The 13763-nt window shown below is 47.6% G+C and overlaps 1 non-coding gene and 1 pseudogene across 1 annotated transcript; one reads left to right on the top strand and one right to left on the bottom strand.

Annotated features, from left to right (window-relative positions):
* Positions 1–216, top strand: part of LOC142566651 (uncharacterized) — a 55346-nt pseudogene extending 55130 nt beyond the window's left edge.
* A 12600-nt stretch (positions 217–12816) lies between these two features.
* On the bottom strand, positions 12817–12891 carry TRNAR-UCU (transfer RNA arginine (anticodon UCU)). Its single transcript has one exon. It is a non-coding gene; the product is annotated as a tRNA-Arg (tRNA).
* Between the last annotated feature and the right edge of the window lie 872 nt (positions 12892–13763).

The raw sequence follows: 13763 nt of genomic DNA, 5'->3' as shown, positions 1-13763 counted from the left end.
TCTTCTAGACTAGACAATTTATTTTTTCATATAGTCGCTTTGGTGCTGCAAACCCGCAGTGTATCTTTTATCCTGTGAATGCCCACACCATCCGCATAACTCCCCTCCCCCCCTCTAATTTCACATTCCTCCTTTTAGGCTGCGTTGGCCACGTCAGAGGCGCAGAAGCAGCGACGAGTTATCCAGCAGGAGCAGGGTGACCCAATGGGGCGCTGAACTAGGCACTTCACCCTAGGAGTAAGATGCCTCGAGCTAACGGAAATAAATGTTTCTCACTGTGCAGGAATGTTCTTATTTTTGTGACAAATTCTGCTAACAGAAATATGCAGAAAGACACTTCTATAGCAATTGTATTTCAAGATCGTCAACGCTCTGAAGTATCTCGAGCAGTCAAATTGTTACCAATCACTTCATCGATTTCGTTTTCGGGCGCTACCGTTGTTAAGTGCACGGAACTATAACACAGGCTAAGAAAACGCGATCGCCATGACGTCGCAAAAAACATGCTTTTTCTTCGAATGCACCAGGAAGACACACTCGTGTCAACGACAAGAACAGCTGGCAAATTAGTCGACATCCATAATGTCACAATCAGAAACCTGCTTTTGATACTATAGCGTACCTTAATGCGTTTCGAAGGCTTCAGTTGAATATATTGTTTGAAGAGCCACCTAAACATGCCGACATGCCGGGGAAAAAGAATAGACAGTTTTAGTACAGCGTAAAACGCTTGCGTTAGCGTTAGCGTGCGAGGCAACGCAAACGCAAAGAAAGGCTGCACTGCGCGGCACAAGGTAGTGTTTTAGAATAGCGGAACAGAGAAAAGCGTTAACGTTAACGCAAACATATACGGCATCTAGATGTGAAAACACGAAATACTGGCAAGTCGAATCCACAAGAAATGTCGAGCTTATCCAATGCCGAATCCGCAAGTGTGTCCCTAAGTCAAGCTTGTCCAAAGCCACAGTCGCTGCGTTAATTACGCATGTAGGTGTTTGGTTTCAGTGTTGTTTTGTAGAGAGTCGCGAAACACACCGATTATTGTTAGCATGCCGCGATCGAGTGTTCTGTGGGACCCATATTGCCTGTACTTTCTAAGTTGGGATGACATAGACGCCCTCATGCTTCGGGAACGAGAACGACCGCGCAGGTTGTACGTGTTCTCAAGAGGCGGCCTGCTCAATATCGAGGTGTCTGCCGGTGGGGACGTTTCGCCCGCAATTTCGCTTCCGGATAGTGGATTTCCCACGTCTTTGCACTTTTTTTGCAACAGACGCCCATCTTGACGTCTGTCCGAATGGGTTCAAGGCGAAAACCTCGTTCTGGAGGTTCATGTCGTCGTCGTTAGTAAAGCGCGCACGCATTGTGACCACTGCACCGACCACACTACTTTGTTTTGCCGCGGAAAATGTGACATGCATCGGCCTTACATGCGGCTTTACAACTAGCGAACGAACGCAATATAATTGGGCGCCATCTCGAGGCGGATACAGCAAACATAAGCAACATGAGCAAACCTACCCTTTAGCCTACTGCGTCGGTAAACGAGAGCGTTTATCGTAAACAGCGTCCATTTGTCACCTGTACGCCGCTGTCGAATCATCTTCGCACAAATCTAAAGCGAACACGAGAATTAGTTGGGAATGAATGAGCCGAACAGTGCAGGCCGACGACTCGATAGATCCGAAGCGGGCCGCTCTCACTTCGACTGGCACCGCCACGTTGCCGTACGTAAGGCTCCCTTTGCGTGCGTTAGCGTTCACCGCTAAATCCTGAAAATAGCGTACGTACCTAAGAGCTCCAGCAGCGTTTACGTACAGCGCATGCGCAGTGTGGTTCACGCAACGCTAACGCTAGCGTGAACTCTTTGCGTTTGCTGCGTTACGCTATACTAAAGCTGTGTAATGTAAAAAAACTACAAAAGACTAACAAAAAAGTATTTCCGAACAGCGCATTCGTCCGCAGCCTAAGTATACACTCAGGTGAATTTGAGGGGTTTTTCTGTGTAAATAACTTCCACAGCGCGTGGCCGACTGGTCTGATCTCGTTTATTTTCGGGGTGCACCATGGAACATTTTCCCAGACAAAAAGCAAACGAAAAGCTATGCCTGCGTTATGTTACGCAATATCGTTTTCGCTTTCAGAGAAATGTAATTTCTAAAGCGTCAGTGTTCAAATTATTATTTCCCTAGTCTATACACCCAAATTAAACACGAGATTCATCGCCAATCGTCAACTTTGGTTATTAGCTACAAAAACTCAGGTCAATGACAACAAGGACAAGAATCAGCGAAAAAGATGACTGGTTCTGAGCTTCGAAGAAGCGGGAATTGTCATTTATATTTAAGGTGAACAAAGCTAGCTCCCCGAATGCGAGCTACATTAAACTTTCTTTACGAGACAGTTCAATCATTGACTGCGTTGTCTCATTAAAATACGAATGCTGTAGACTTTAACTCTCTCAACAATATGAATGGCGACGCAGATGAAAAAAAGTTGTGTACAACAATAAGCTTTAGAATCTGAGACCTCCTGCACAAAGAACAGATAAGAACCGAAGAAGCCATGTACAAGGCTTCATCAACATATCAGCTGTAGCAAAAGTAAGAGACGGCATGTGCTCTATTCGTGCTTTGCTTAACTGAAAATTTTAACTGGCGTAGATGATGATTAAAGAAAAAATAACAAGAAGCACAAAATTTGTGCAACCCCTGCGGGACTCGAACCCGCAATCCTCGGTTTAGAATACCGATGCCTTGTCCATGAGGCTACGGGGCCTTCTTTTTTTATTACCGGCTTGGCAAAAGAAAATACAATGTGAGTATTACATGACCATAAAAACAACTAGTCAATGCCGGATGAGTGTGGTGTGATAAGAACGATGTAGGCTGGTCACTTTGTCCAAAGCCCTTAGCCAATCAGGAGGATCACTCTGTGCACAGAAAAATTTTTCATTTTTCAACTACATACAGGCACTCTCCCAGTGAAACCGTGGCTGCAAAGCAAAGGCATTTTTGTACCATGGTCTGTGAATTGCTTTATATGCAAAAAACCGGAGACGATTGAGCATATCTTTTTGGACTGTCATGACGCAGTGTTTTTGTGGTATATTCTAAAACGTAGCCTTAAAAAGGAATTGCCGTTATGTGCTTTTGGAATACGCTTCCTGCCATGCGCGGAACCTGAGGGAGTGCCTGTCGATCTGTTAATGCTTCTGTGCATGCACAGTGTGTGGCGAACGCGTATGGATATTAGACATGAGAGCATTGTTCAGGCCCCAGCACATGAATATTTCATTGAAAGTATGTTATATATACGCGTATTAGTCTAAGGGGGCTCTCACGCTCAGACCGCAGCTCTTAATTGGGAAATCCTGGCCGGAGTGTCGCCGACCCTCGGCGCAACCGCGTGAACGCACTCGTGCCACCGCTGCCTTCGTCGTCGTCTTCGTCCACAGCTGGTTCCAATGCGGCTCGTCATGCCAGCGATCCCATACTGCCCGTCCGTCTGTGAATGCGCTGACGGCGCTGGCCCACTGTCAGTTGGTGAGGTGATTTCTGTCTGAAGGTCTTTGCCTCAGTGTGATTGCGCAGCACGTCATGCCGCATGTGCACTGGGCGGGCTAACTGCCATGATCCATGTGACGTCACATAGCGATATATACATATATGTATTGTTACGGGAAAGAAGAAGCGTTCGTCTATTTACAAGTGGCTTTTAATGGCTGAGCCAGCAAGCGTAGAGCATCGATACTGCTTAACACTTCTTCGTCGTCTCTAAGACCTCCATCAGCGTCGTCTTCTTTCCACATTACCGACTGTGACATCACCCCCGTCGGAAAAAGCACCTGATTGGTGCGGCTCATCTGTCCGAGAAAGGTAAGGTTTGAGACGGCTGACGTGGATGATGTCAGAGAGAGGTGAAGGCACCGTGGCATCCAGCGGAGACACTTCATATGTGACAGGGGTCACCTGGCGAAGGATGCGGAAAGGGCCATAGTATCGCGAGAGGAATTTCTCCGAAAGACCAACACGCCGAGTTGGATACCAGACTAGCACAAGAGCACCTGGTTCATAATGCACGTCGTGATGGCGCTGGTCGTAACGGCACTTCTGGCGTGTCTGTGAAGCAGAAAGACGAATGCGGGCAATCTGGCGTGCTTGTGTCGCTGTGGTTATGACATGCCGAGTGTACTCTGTCGGCGAATCGAGCGTGGTCGAGAGGAGTGTCTCGAAAGGCAAAGTTGGCTCACGGCCGAAGAGAAGATAGAAGGGGGAATAGCCAGCTGTGTCGTGGCGCGAGGAATTGTAGGCGAACGTGACAAATGGTAGAGCAATGTCCCAGTCGCGATGATCGGAGCAAACATACATAGCTAGCATCTCAGTTATTGTGCGGTTCAGGCGTTCGGTAAGACCGTTAGTTTGAGGATGGTAAGCGGTAGTAAGTTTGTGTTTAGTAGCACAAGATCGAAGTAGGCCATCTATGACTTTGGCAAGAAAGTATCTGCCACGATTGGTGAGAAGTTGACGAGGTCCACCGTGGTGCAAGATAACGTTGTGAAGCAAGAAATCAGCGACGTCTGTAGCGCAGCTGGTCGGTAGGGCTCTAGTAATGGCATAGCGAGTTGTATAGTCCGTAGCGACGGCAATCCATCTATTTCCGTCCTTGGATATAGGGAATGGTCCGAGGAGATCAAGGCCAACGCGAAAAGAGGGTCGGCCGGTATACCCAAGGGATCCAGCAGTCCGGCAGGAGGCACAGCTGGTCTTTTTCGGTATTGACATGACTCACACGCGGCAACATAGCGCCGGACGGAGCGGTTGAGACGGGGCCAGAAAAACCGTCGCTGAATTCGGTCATAGGTCCGCGTGACGCTACGGTGTCCAGCGGTGAGAACGTCGTGCAGTTACTGCAGTATAATCTGTTGCAGATGAGACGGAATGACGGTTAGGAGCTCGGGCCCGTCGGGGTATATGTTGCGGCGATACAGGATGCCATATTGTAGTACGAACATGTGAAGGGATGGGTCAGACGGAGCAGAGAACAGGCGTTCGATAATGGGGCGTAACGACTCATCTCGTCGTTGTTCAGCGCCAATGTCTTGCAAGGCTGAGAGCGAAAGAACGCAGATCGGTGCGACATCCACTAAACCGTCCGGTACATCGACGGGATGACGAGACAGGCTGTAGGCGTCCTGATGTAGGCGACCCAACTTGTAGACCACAGTGTAAACCACAGTCCTGGATATACGCCACATAAGATTCAGTGGACGTCTGTACACGGGTCCCAAGGTCCTTCTTCGCAGCACGTTGGCGGCCAACGGGTTTGCCTAACCAATCTCTAAGCTTCTGTTTACACTGGTCCCAACTCGTAATCTCTTCTTCATGTGTTTCGAACCAGACCCGTGCTGTTTTCTTGAGGTAGAATATTATATTAGCCAGCATAAGTGTGTTATCCCACCTGTTGTGTGCGCTGACCCGTTCATAATTCTGTAACCAGTCGTTGACGTCAACGTTGTCAATCCCGGAAAACATGCCAGGGTCGCGAGGCTGGGCCAGGATGACCGTCGGTGGCGACGCCGGGGCCGCGGTTGAACTCTCTCCTTCGGATGACATGGCGGCCAGGTTACGTCCGCTGCGGAGCTCCGTCTTGGTCAAGTGATTACCCCGCACATCCACCAATGATGTTACGGGAAGGAAGAAGCGTTCGTCTGTTTGCAAGTGGCTTTTAATGGCTGAGCCAACAAACGTAGAGCATCGATACTGCTAAACGCTTCTTCGTCGTCTCTAAGACCACCATCAGCGTTGTCTTCTTTCCACATTACCGACTGTGACAATATATTTATATATGCATGTGTACGCCGGCACTGAATAATTTGATTGCATCCCCCGTTTGGCTGCGTGATGACGTTAAAACAACTGACAACAAGGATCTTGCAATACCCACGTAAGCGACGGCCTTGGGCCTACACGGGTGGACAGACACGAACGGAAGCAAGCGAGCAGAGTTTTCGTCCAGCTTCAAGGCGCTGCACGTGCTCCCGAAGTACGGCACCGCCCACCGAACACCCCTGCTGAGGAAGTACTGGGCCACAAGGAACGACAACGGGGCTTGGAGCTGGCAGCACGTCCAAGCAAGTGAACGCCAAACTGATGAGTAACGGATATATCTACTTCTGTCGAAATGCCGCCACTGGGAAAGATGTCCGAGTTCGACCCGAAAACGCAAAACTTCGAGTCGTACTTAGAGCGTTTTGAACATTTCTTAACGGCTAATGATATCGTCGACGTACGCAAAGCGCCTTCTCGTCTTTTTGACAGTCACAGGACCAGAGGCTTACGAAGTACTGAGAAGTCTGGTTGTGTCGGCAGCCCCGGGAGAAGAATCGTACGCAGAAGTTAAACGCCTCCTGAAGGAGCACTACAGCCCCAGGAGTTCCGTAATAGCAGAACGATGCAAGTTCGACCGGCGCGTACAACAGCAGGGCGAAAGCGCGGAGGGGTTCATCGTGGACCTTAAACATTTAGTCAGGAAGTGTGACTACGGTGACTTTTTGCAAGGCGCCCTCCGAGATAGGCTGGTTGCTGGCATACGGAACGAAGAGACCCAGCGTGCTCTGTTTGCTGAAGGAGAGCTGACATTTGTTGGCGCTTGCAAAATCGCCCTGGATAAAGAACTAGCGGCGCGAGACACTGAACAACTGCGGTCAAGAGAACGAGAGGCACCCGTGCTGGTCGTGAAAAGCCGACGACATCAGTATCAGATACCACCTAATCCTAAGCATATTGAAGCCCTCAAAAAGGAAAAATACTCAAGATGCGGCAGGGGACACTCGTCGGAAGAATGTTGGCACAAAAACTTTATTTGTCGCAAGTGTTCGGCTGTAGGTCATTTGAAAAGCATGTGCCCAGTTGCTAGAGCGAAGCCGAAAAACATGCATGCGCTCGAGTGTTCTGACGAGGACTCGGAGCAGGAACTGTACCATGTCATGAACACCAACCAATCATCTTATGGAGTAAGTGTGGAAATAGAAGGGCGTACACTGAATATGCAAAGTGACATGGGAGCGGCTGTCACAATTGTCCCGGAGCAAGTGTACCTGTGTGAATTTCCGCACGTCAAATGTGAACCATGCAAAATGTCGCTTCGCACGTATACTGGGGAGCAAATACCGCTAAAAGGCCAGTGTGACGTGGTGGTTAAGTACAACAATCAGTGCATGACTCTACCAGTGATTGTTGTAAAAGACAACGGGCGACAACGTTTGAAGCTTGACTGGGTAGAAATATGCCAGATTGCAGTTGAAAACAGCATCGGTGCTAAAACAGAAGTACCCATCCGTGTTTTATAAAAAGCTTGGTACAATTCAAAACTTTGAAGCAAAGATTGTTATGAAACCGGGTACAGTTCCTGTATTTTGCCGCGCTAGACCAGTTCCTTTTACGTTGGAGGAAAAAGTTGAGCGGCAGCTGCGAGAACATGTGGAAACGGGCGTGCTGCGTCCTGTAATGCGAAGTGACTGGGCTACGCCACTTGTCACAGTTGTGAAGGAAAACGGCAGTGTCCGGTTATGCGGGGATTACAAGACTACAGTAAACCCCTCTCTCAAAACAGATCATTACCCCCTACCCAGACCAGAGTACTTGTACACTGCCTTAGCAGGAGGAAAGTTCTTCAGTGTACTAGACCTTTCTTCGGCGTACAAGTAGCTGCCAATCACTCCGGAGTCACGACCATTTTTGACAGTAAACACTAGTCTTGGGTTGTTCGAATTTCGGCGCCTTGCTTACGGGGTGGCAACTGCACCCGCTGTCTTTCAGACAATGATGGACGAGGTAGTTCATGGCATCCCACACGTAGGGTGTTATATTGACGACGTTATCGTCACAGAGACAGATATCGGTGACTGCCAGGAGACACTAGAACGTGTCTTGCAACGCCTCAGTGAATAGAACATCATGCTTAACCTGGATAAATGCCGCTTTTTCAGAAAAGCGGTTACATATTTGGGGTCACACAGTGACTGAGCAAGGCATTTACCCTACCGACACAAAGAAGAGCGCAATCTTACAAGCTCCCGAGCCCACTACAGTTACAGAGCTTAAGGCGTACTTGGGAATGTGGAATTTTTAGTCAGCTTCTCAAGAACGCTTCGACAGTAGCATAGCCGCTTTAGCGGCTACTTAGAAAAGAACAAAAATGGTCCTGGACAAAAGAGTGCAGCACCGCGTTTAAAAATACGAAGCACTTGCTAACAAGCAGCAAGGTGCTCGCAATCTATGACGTCAAGAAACCGCTCGCAATGCCTTGCGATGCATCGTCATATGGCTTAGGAGCCGTTATCTTTCACAAAACTGCTGAAGGTGAAGAAAAGCCAATTGCTCTTGCTTCGCGTGCACTGTCGGAAGCAGAAAAAAAATGCGCGCAGTGCGAACGCGAGGCCCTGGCGTAAATCTTTGGCCTAAAGAAATTTCAGCGGTGCCTGTACGGCCGAGAATTCACTATATATGCAGACAACCAGCCACTGCTCGTTATACTAGGGATCGATAAGCGTATCCCGACTACCGCTGCCGCGTGTATGCAACGCTGGGCTTTAAGCCTCGCAGCTTACAGGTACCGGCTGAAATTTAGGAAAGGAGAAAATGTTGAAGTCGCAGACGCGTTTTCTAGGCTGCCCGAACCAGGACCGGTGAACGACGAGACATCAAATTGCATTTCAGTCTTTCAGTGTCTCCCGCTGACAGCTGAGGAGATTGCAAGGGTCTCGAAGCGAAGCTTAACTCTATGCCACGTGGCACAATATACGCTAAACGGGTGGCCTAGACAGCAGGCAGATGAATTGAAATCTATGTTCGCCGCGATCAGCTGTCACTAGAGCAGGGCTGCGTGACGTGGGGCGTAAGAGTCGTAATTGCGGAGCTGCTGAGGGACCGCGTGCAAAACATGCTGCACGAGGAGCACCCTGGCACCCGCCATATGAAAATGCTAGCGAGGAGTTTTGTATGGTGGCCAGGAATCGATTTGGCCATTGAACAGTACGTTTAGAGGTGCAAAATTTGCCAAGCACTTCAGCCAGCTTCTCGGCCGGTTCCTCTTCACCCTTGGCAATACCCCGTCCAGTGTTGGTCACGCGTCCATGTAGATTTTGCAGAGAAGGGTACGAACGTGTTTCTGGTATTGGTCGACTCATTCTCGAAATCGATAGAAGTATGGCCGATGTCGTCAACCTCTGCACAAAAAACATTGGAAAAACTTTGGGGTGCTTTTGCCGCTTATGGCTTGCACGAAATATTGGTGAGTGACAACGGGCCACAGTTCACCTCAGAGGAGTTTACAGAATTTATGAGCACCAACGGTGTAAAGCGCGTTCGTATTCCTCCTTATCACGTAGCGTCCAATGGTGCTGCAGAAGGAACAGTACAAACCGTGAAAAAAGCCTTACTGAAACAGGGGCTCGAGCGTGAGCCCTCGGGTAAGCAGCCGACAGTACAGGAAAATATTGATAGTTTTCTCATGGCCTTCCGGAACACACCGAGCAGTGTGACAAGCAAGTCACCAGGAGAATTATTTTTGCGGCGCCAGCCACGCATAAAGCTTTCACTGCTCAAACCTGATTTTGCAAAATCCATGCGAGACAAAGAGGAAAAACTAACAGAGCAGCGCGATTTGTTTCGTGAGCAGGAGCGCAGCTTCGTGGTGGGGGACCGGGTGTTCGTGAAAACTGTGCGTGGTGAACGCGTTTGTTAAATTGGTAAATGCACAACATGCAACCTGCTCATTAGGGATCTTACTACCGCCTATTATGGACATATCGGAAAGGGAAGAAGAATGAGTCATCGTCCTCGAGAATCTTCGTGGAAATGTTTTCATAAAACTAGAAGTATGTACATTAAAGTAATTCCGTTTCTCATTTATTATCACTTCTTTTAAATTATTTGACTCTTCCTCAATGACCCTTTCATTATTTCTTCAAATTTTCAGGTTTGCGCAACTTTTAAGCCATTTAAGCTTGCGTTGCTTGAGCAACGAGTCGCGAGAGATCCAGGGATTCCGACTGGCAGCATTCTTCACAACCTTTAGAACAAACGGTGGTAGACAGTTGAATATAATGCCTTTAAACAAAAGCAACACATCGTACATGCTAGCAGTATTATTTTTAAGGTTATCCAGATGAAATGCTCACGTACCAATTACAGACGCGTCATCTCTAGGAGAAAAATCCGGCTAACGCTGAAATTTATCATTTTTACTGCGAGGGGAACATCACAGCGACAATACTACTGCTTGGTGATCTGAAATGCCGTCTGTAACCATACAGGAGACGTCATCTTGTATATTTGCACCTACAAAAAATGGATAGATAACTCCATTCGAATCTTTCTCGCTTCTAGTGAAATGCTTACCTACCAGTAATGCGCATAAAATAAAAGCAATATCAACGATTTCACTACGAATATTTGTGGTGGAGCGGGACAGGAATGTGCTCCAGTCGACATTCGGCAGGTTATAATCACGGATTAAGATTTCTTTATCCATCTGCTTTTTTTAGTGAGTGTACATGTTTTTTCTTAAGTATACCAAGTCTGCAACCGACGAGTTAGGGGCCTGTATGCGGCACCTAGAATGTATTTGACATTGTTAATAAAAAAGTTGCAGAAAAAGCTTTGTACTCCCGAGGTGCCGGCATTCTTAACATTTGAAGGGAATGTTTGAAAAGAATGGCTACACCTACTCCTTTTCTGTCACAGTCTTTGCGCAATATTCTGTAGTTCATCAGGACAAATTGGCTATCATACATATCATCATATAACCAGGTTTCAGTCAACACTGAAATATCGGGGTCCAGCGAGCGAAGGATACCTTCAAGCTGTTCGACTTTGTTGACAACGCTGCAGCAGTTAAGGTTAAGGATTAAGGTTAAGGATTTTCACCAAAGTTTCTCACTCACTTAATTAAGTGCCAAATCATCTGAACCCACCCAGTGCTTCGCAGGAGGTATTCCTGTGGGCCGGGCATATGCGTACGCAATTACTGTATAGGTTTATTTGACCTATGATTGGAACAGAAAACTTGCACCAACATGTGTGCAGGTATCCCACTTGGCAGTACGCTGGAAGATATGCCAGAAATGCATTGTATTACTCATCGTCGTTGGCAATGACGCAAGCGCCTGACGGGCCTTGTAACGGCTTTGGGAAACACTGAACTCATCAAAGTGTGCGTTTCATTTCCATACGATAGCCCACATTGTTTGTAATACAACGCAGCAATGCCTTTCCTTTATCCATGAAAAATAAACAGAAAAATGGAAAAGAAAAGCAACCCGTTTCGCGCTCATGGCGCGCAGAGAGAGAGAGAGAGAGAGAGAGACCCAGTAATGAAAGGGGAAAGGGCTACTCGGACTTTTCGGAAAATGGCACTCGCACCCTCGTCGCCCTGGGTGGCAGCTTGCGGGATTTTAGTGGCAAGCAACGGCGGCGCGCCATGTTTCCACGTCATTTTCAATTCTCAACGGCAGCGCCAGGTGGGTAACGCTTGTTTCTGCGGTGTGCGGTGTCTCCCCCTACCTTGGTGTCTGTCACACGTCAACTACACGACAACTACACTGAACGTTAAGTTTTAGCAAGGATGTTTTCCGTCAATAGCTCATGATTAGGTGAGCGCGTTTCGTAGAGCGAACCGGCTGCATGTAGTGTAGGCGACTCGGGCATAGTCTAGATTTGTCGTTTACATGATTTGATAACGCGCTCTCTTTATCGCTTCCACTATAGGGAATGTTTTACGGGAAGCGATCAATCAGGACTGTTGATTTTAGCGTCATAGTTGATGTAGGTAACAATGAAAATGCACCATGATTTACGTTGATACTGAGCAGCCATAAAGAGGACTATTGGTGTTGAGCAGCCAGTGTGGGTAATCACCGTCTAGTATTGCAACTAGTCCACCGCCGGTGAATATTTTGTTTGAAGAGTTCCTTAAACACGCCGAAATGCCGGGGAAAAAGAATGTCACAAAACTACAAAAGGCTAACAAAAAAGCATTTACGAACAGCGCATTCGTCTGCAGCCTAATTATATAGTGAGGTGAATTTCAGGGCTTTTTCTTTGCAAATAACTTCCACAGCGCATTTCCGACAGGCCTCATCTCGTTTCTTTTCGGGGTGCACATCGAACATGTATTCAGAAAAAAATGAGAATGAAAAAAAGCTATGCCTGCGTTGTGTTTCGCAACTCTCTTTTCGCTTTCAGAGAAATGTTTCAGAAAAGTAGCGATGTTCAAATTATTATTTCCCTAGTTTTTATACACCCAAATTAAACACGCAATTCATCGCCAATCTTCAGCTTTGGATATGGGCTACAAAAACACAGGTCTACGACGACGACAACAAGAATCGGCGAACAAGATGAGTGGTTCTGAGATTGCAAGAAGCGGGAATCGTCATGTATGTTTGAGGTGAACAAAGCTAGCTCCCCGAAGGCGAACTACATAGAAGTTTCTTTACGAGACAGTTCAATCATTGACTCTGTTGTCTCATAAAAATGCGAATGCTGCTTACTTTATCCCTCTCAACAATATGCATGGCGACGCAGATGACAAAAATTCAGTACAAAAATAAGCTTTAAAATGTGAGACTTCCAGTACAAAGGACACATAAGAACCGAAGGAGCCATGTAGAAGGCTTCATCAACATTTCGGCTGTAGCAAAAGTAAGAGACGGCATCTGCTCTTATTTGTGCTTTGCTTCACTAAAAATTTTAAGTGGCGCAGATGACGATTAAAGATGAAAAAAAACGAGAAGCCCGAACGCAAAAGAAGTGCAACGCCGGCGGGACTCGAACCCGCAATCCTCGGTTTAGAATACCGATGCCTTGTCCATTGGGCTACGGCGGCTCTCACGCTGAGCCTGCAGCACTTAGTTGGCCAATCCTGGCCAGAGCGTCGCCGCCCCTCGGCGCAACCGCGTGAACGTGCTCGTGCCACTGCTGCCTCCTTCGTCGTCTTCTTCCGCAGCTGATTCCGATGCGGCTCGTCATGGCACCGTTCCCATACTGCCCCTCCCTCTGCGAAGGCGCTGACGGCGCTGGCCCACTGTCACTTGGTGAGGTGATTTCGGTCTCAAGTTCTTTGTCTCAGCATATCGCGAATCGAAAACTCGTATACTGCTGAGCTCAAATTTCGCATTAGAGAATATCGTAATCGTCGTACATAATTACAGCGAATCTGGTAAACTCTAATTCGTCTGCATTTTCTGTGTCCGCATCCGGCAGCAAAAATGTTGGCCGATCGCGGCGGCGGTGTAGGGCCGGGAGCAATGCTTCGTGCCCCCTTAAGGCAGAATCTTTAATTAGTCAGCTAAGTAAAACGAACCGTAAATGCATAATTTGAAATCAAGCACACAACAAATCAAACAGCGAACGTTTCAATAAAGAACAAGTATACAAACATCATCCGAACCACTTAATTGAGTATAAGGCACTCCTGACAACAATACCAAGCACGTAGAGCCCCCCGCATACGTTTCCCGGTAAAGATTACTGTTTCGCAAGCTGCCACGCAGACGGCAGCTTTCGACGCGTGAAGGGACGTCCCCAGCCTTTCGCATAAAAGAAGCAGCCTATCAACTGATTTCAATGTTGTTGCAGCACTACAGAAGGGGCCGGCGTGCCGTAAAAAAATCCTTACTCCCGTTACTACCATCCCTTAAAAAAAAGAGTTCTCTCTATAGAAATCAACACACTTCTTATAGACGACTCTGCCTTTCT

This window comes from Dermacentor variabilis, unplaced genomic scaffold, assembly GCF_050947875.1.
Source record: "Dermacentor variabilis isolate Ectoservices unplaced genomic scaffold, ASM5094787v1 scaffold_13, whole genome shotgun sequence".
NCBI lineage: Eukaryota > Metazoa > Arthropoda > Arachnida > Ixodida > Ixodidae > Dermacentor > Dermacentor variabilis.
The sequence above is the reverse complement of the archived record's forward strand: the minus strand, read 5'-3'. Positions and strand labels throughout refer to the sequence as shown.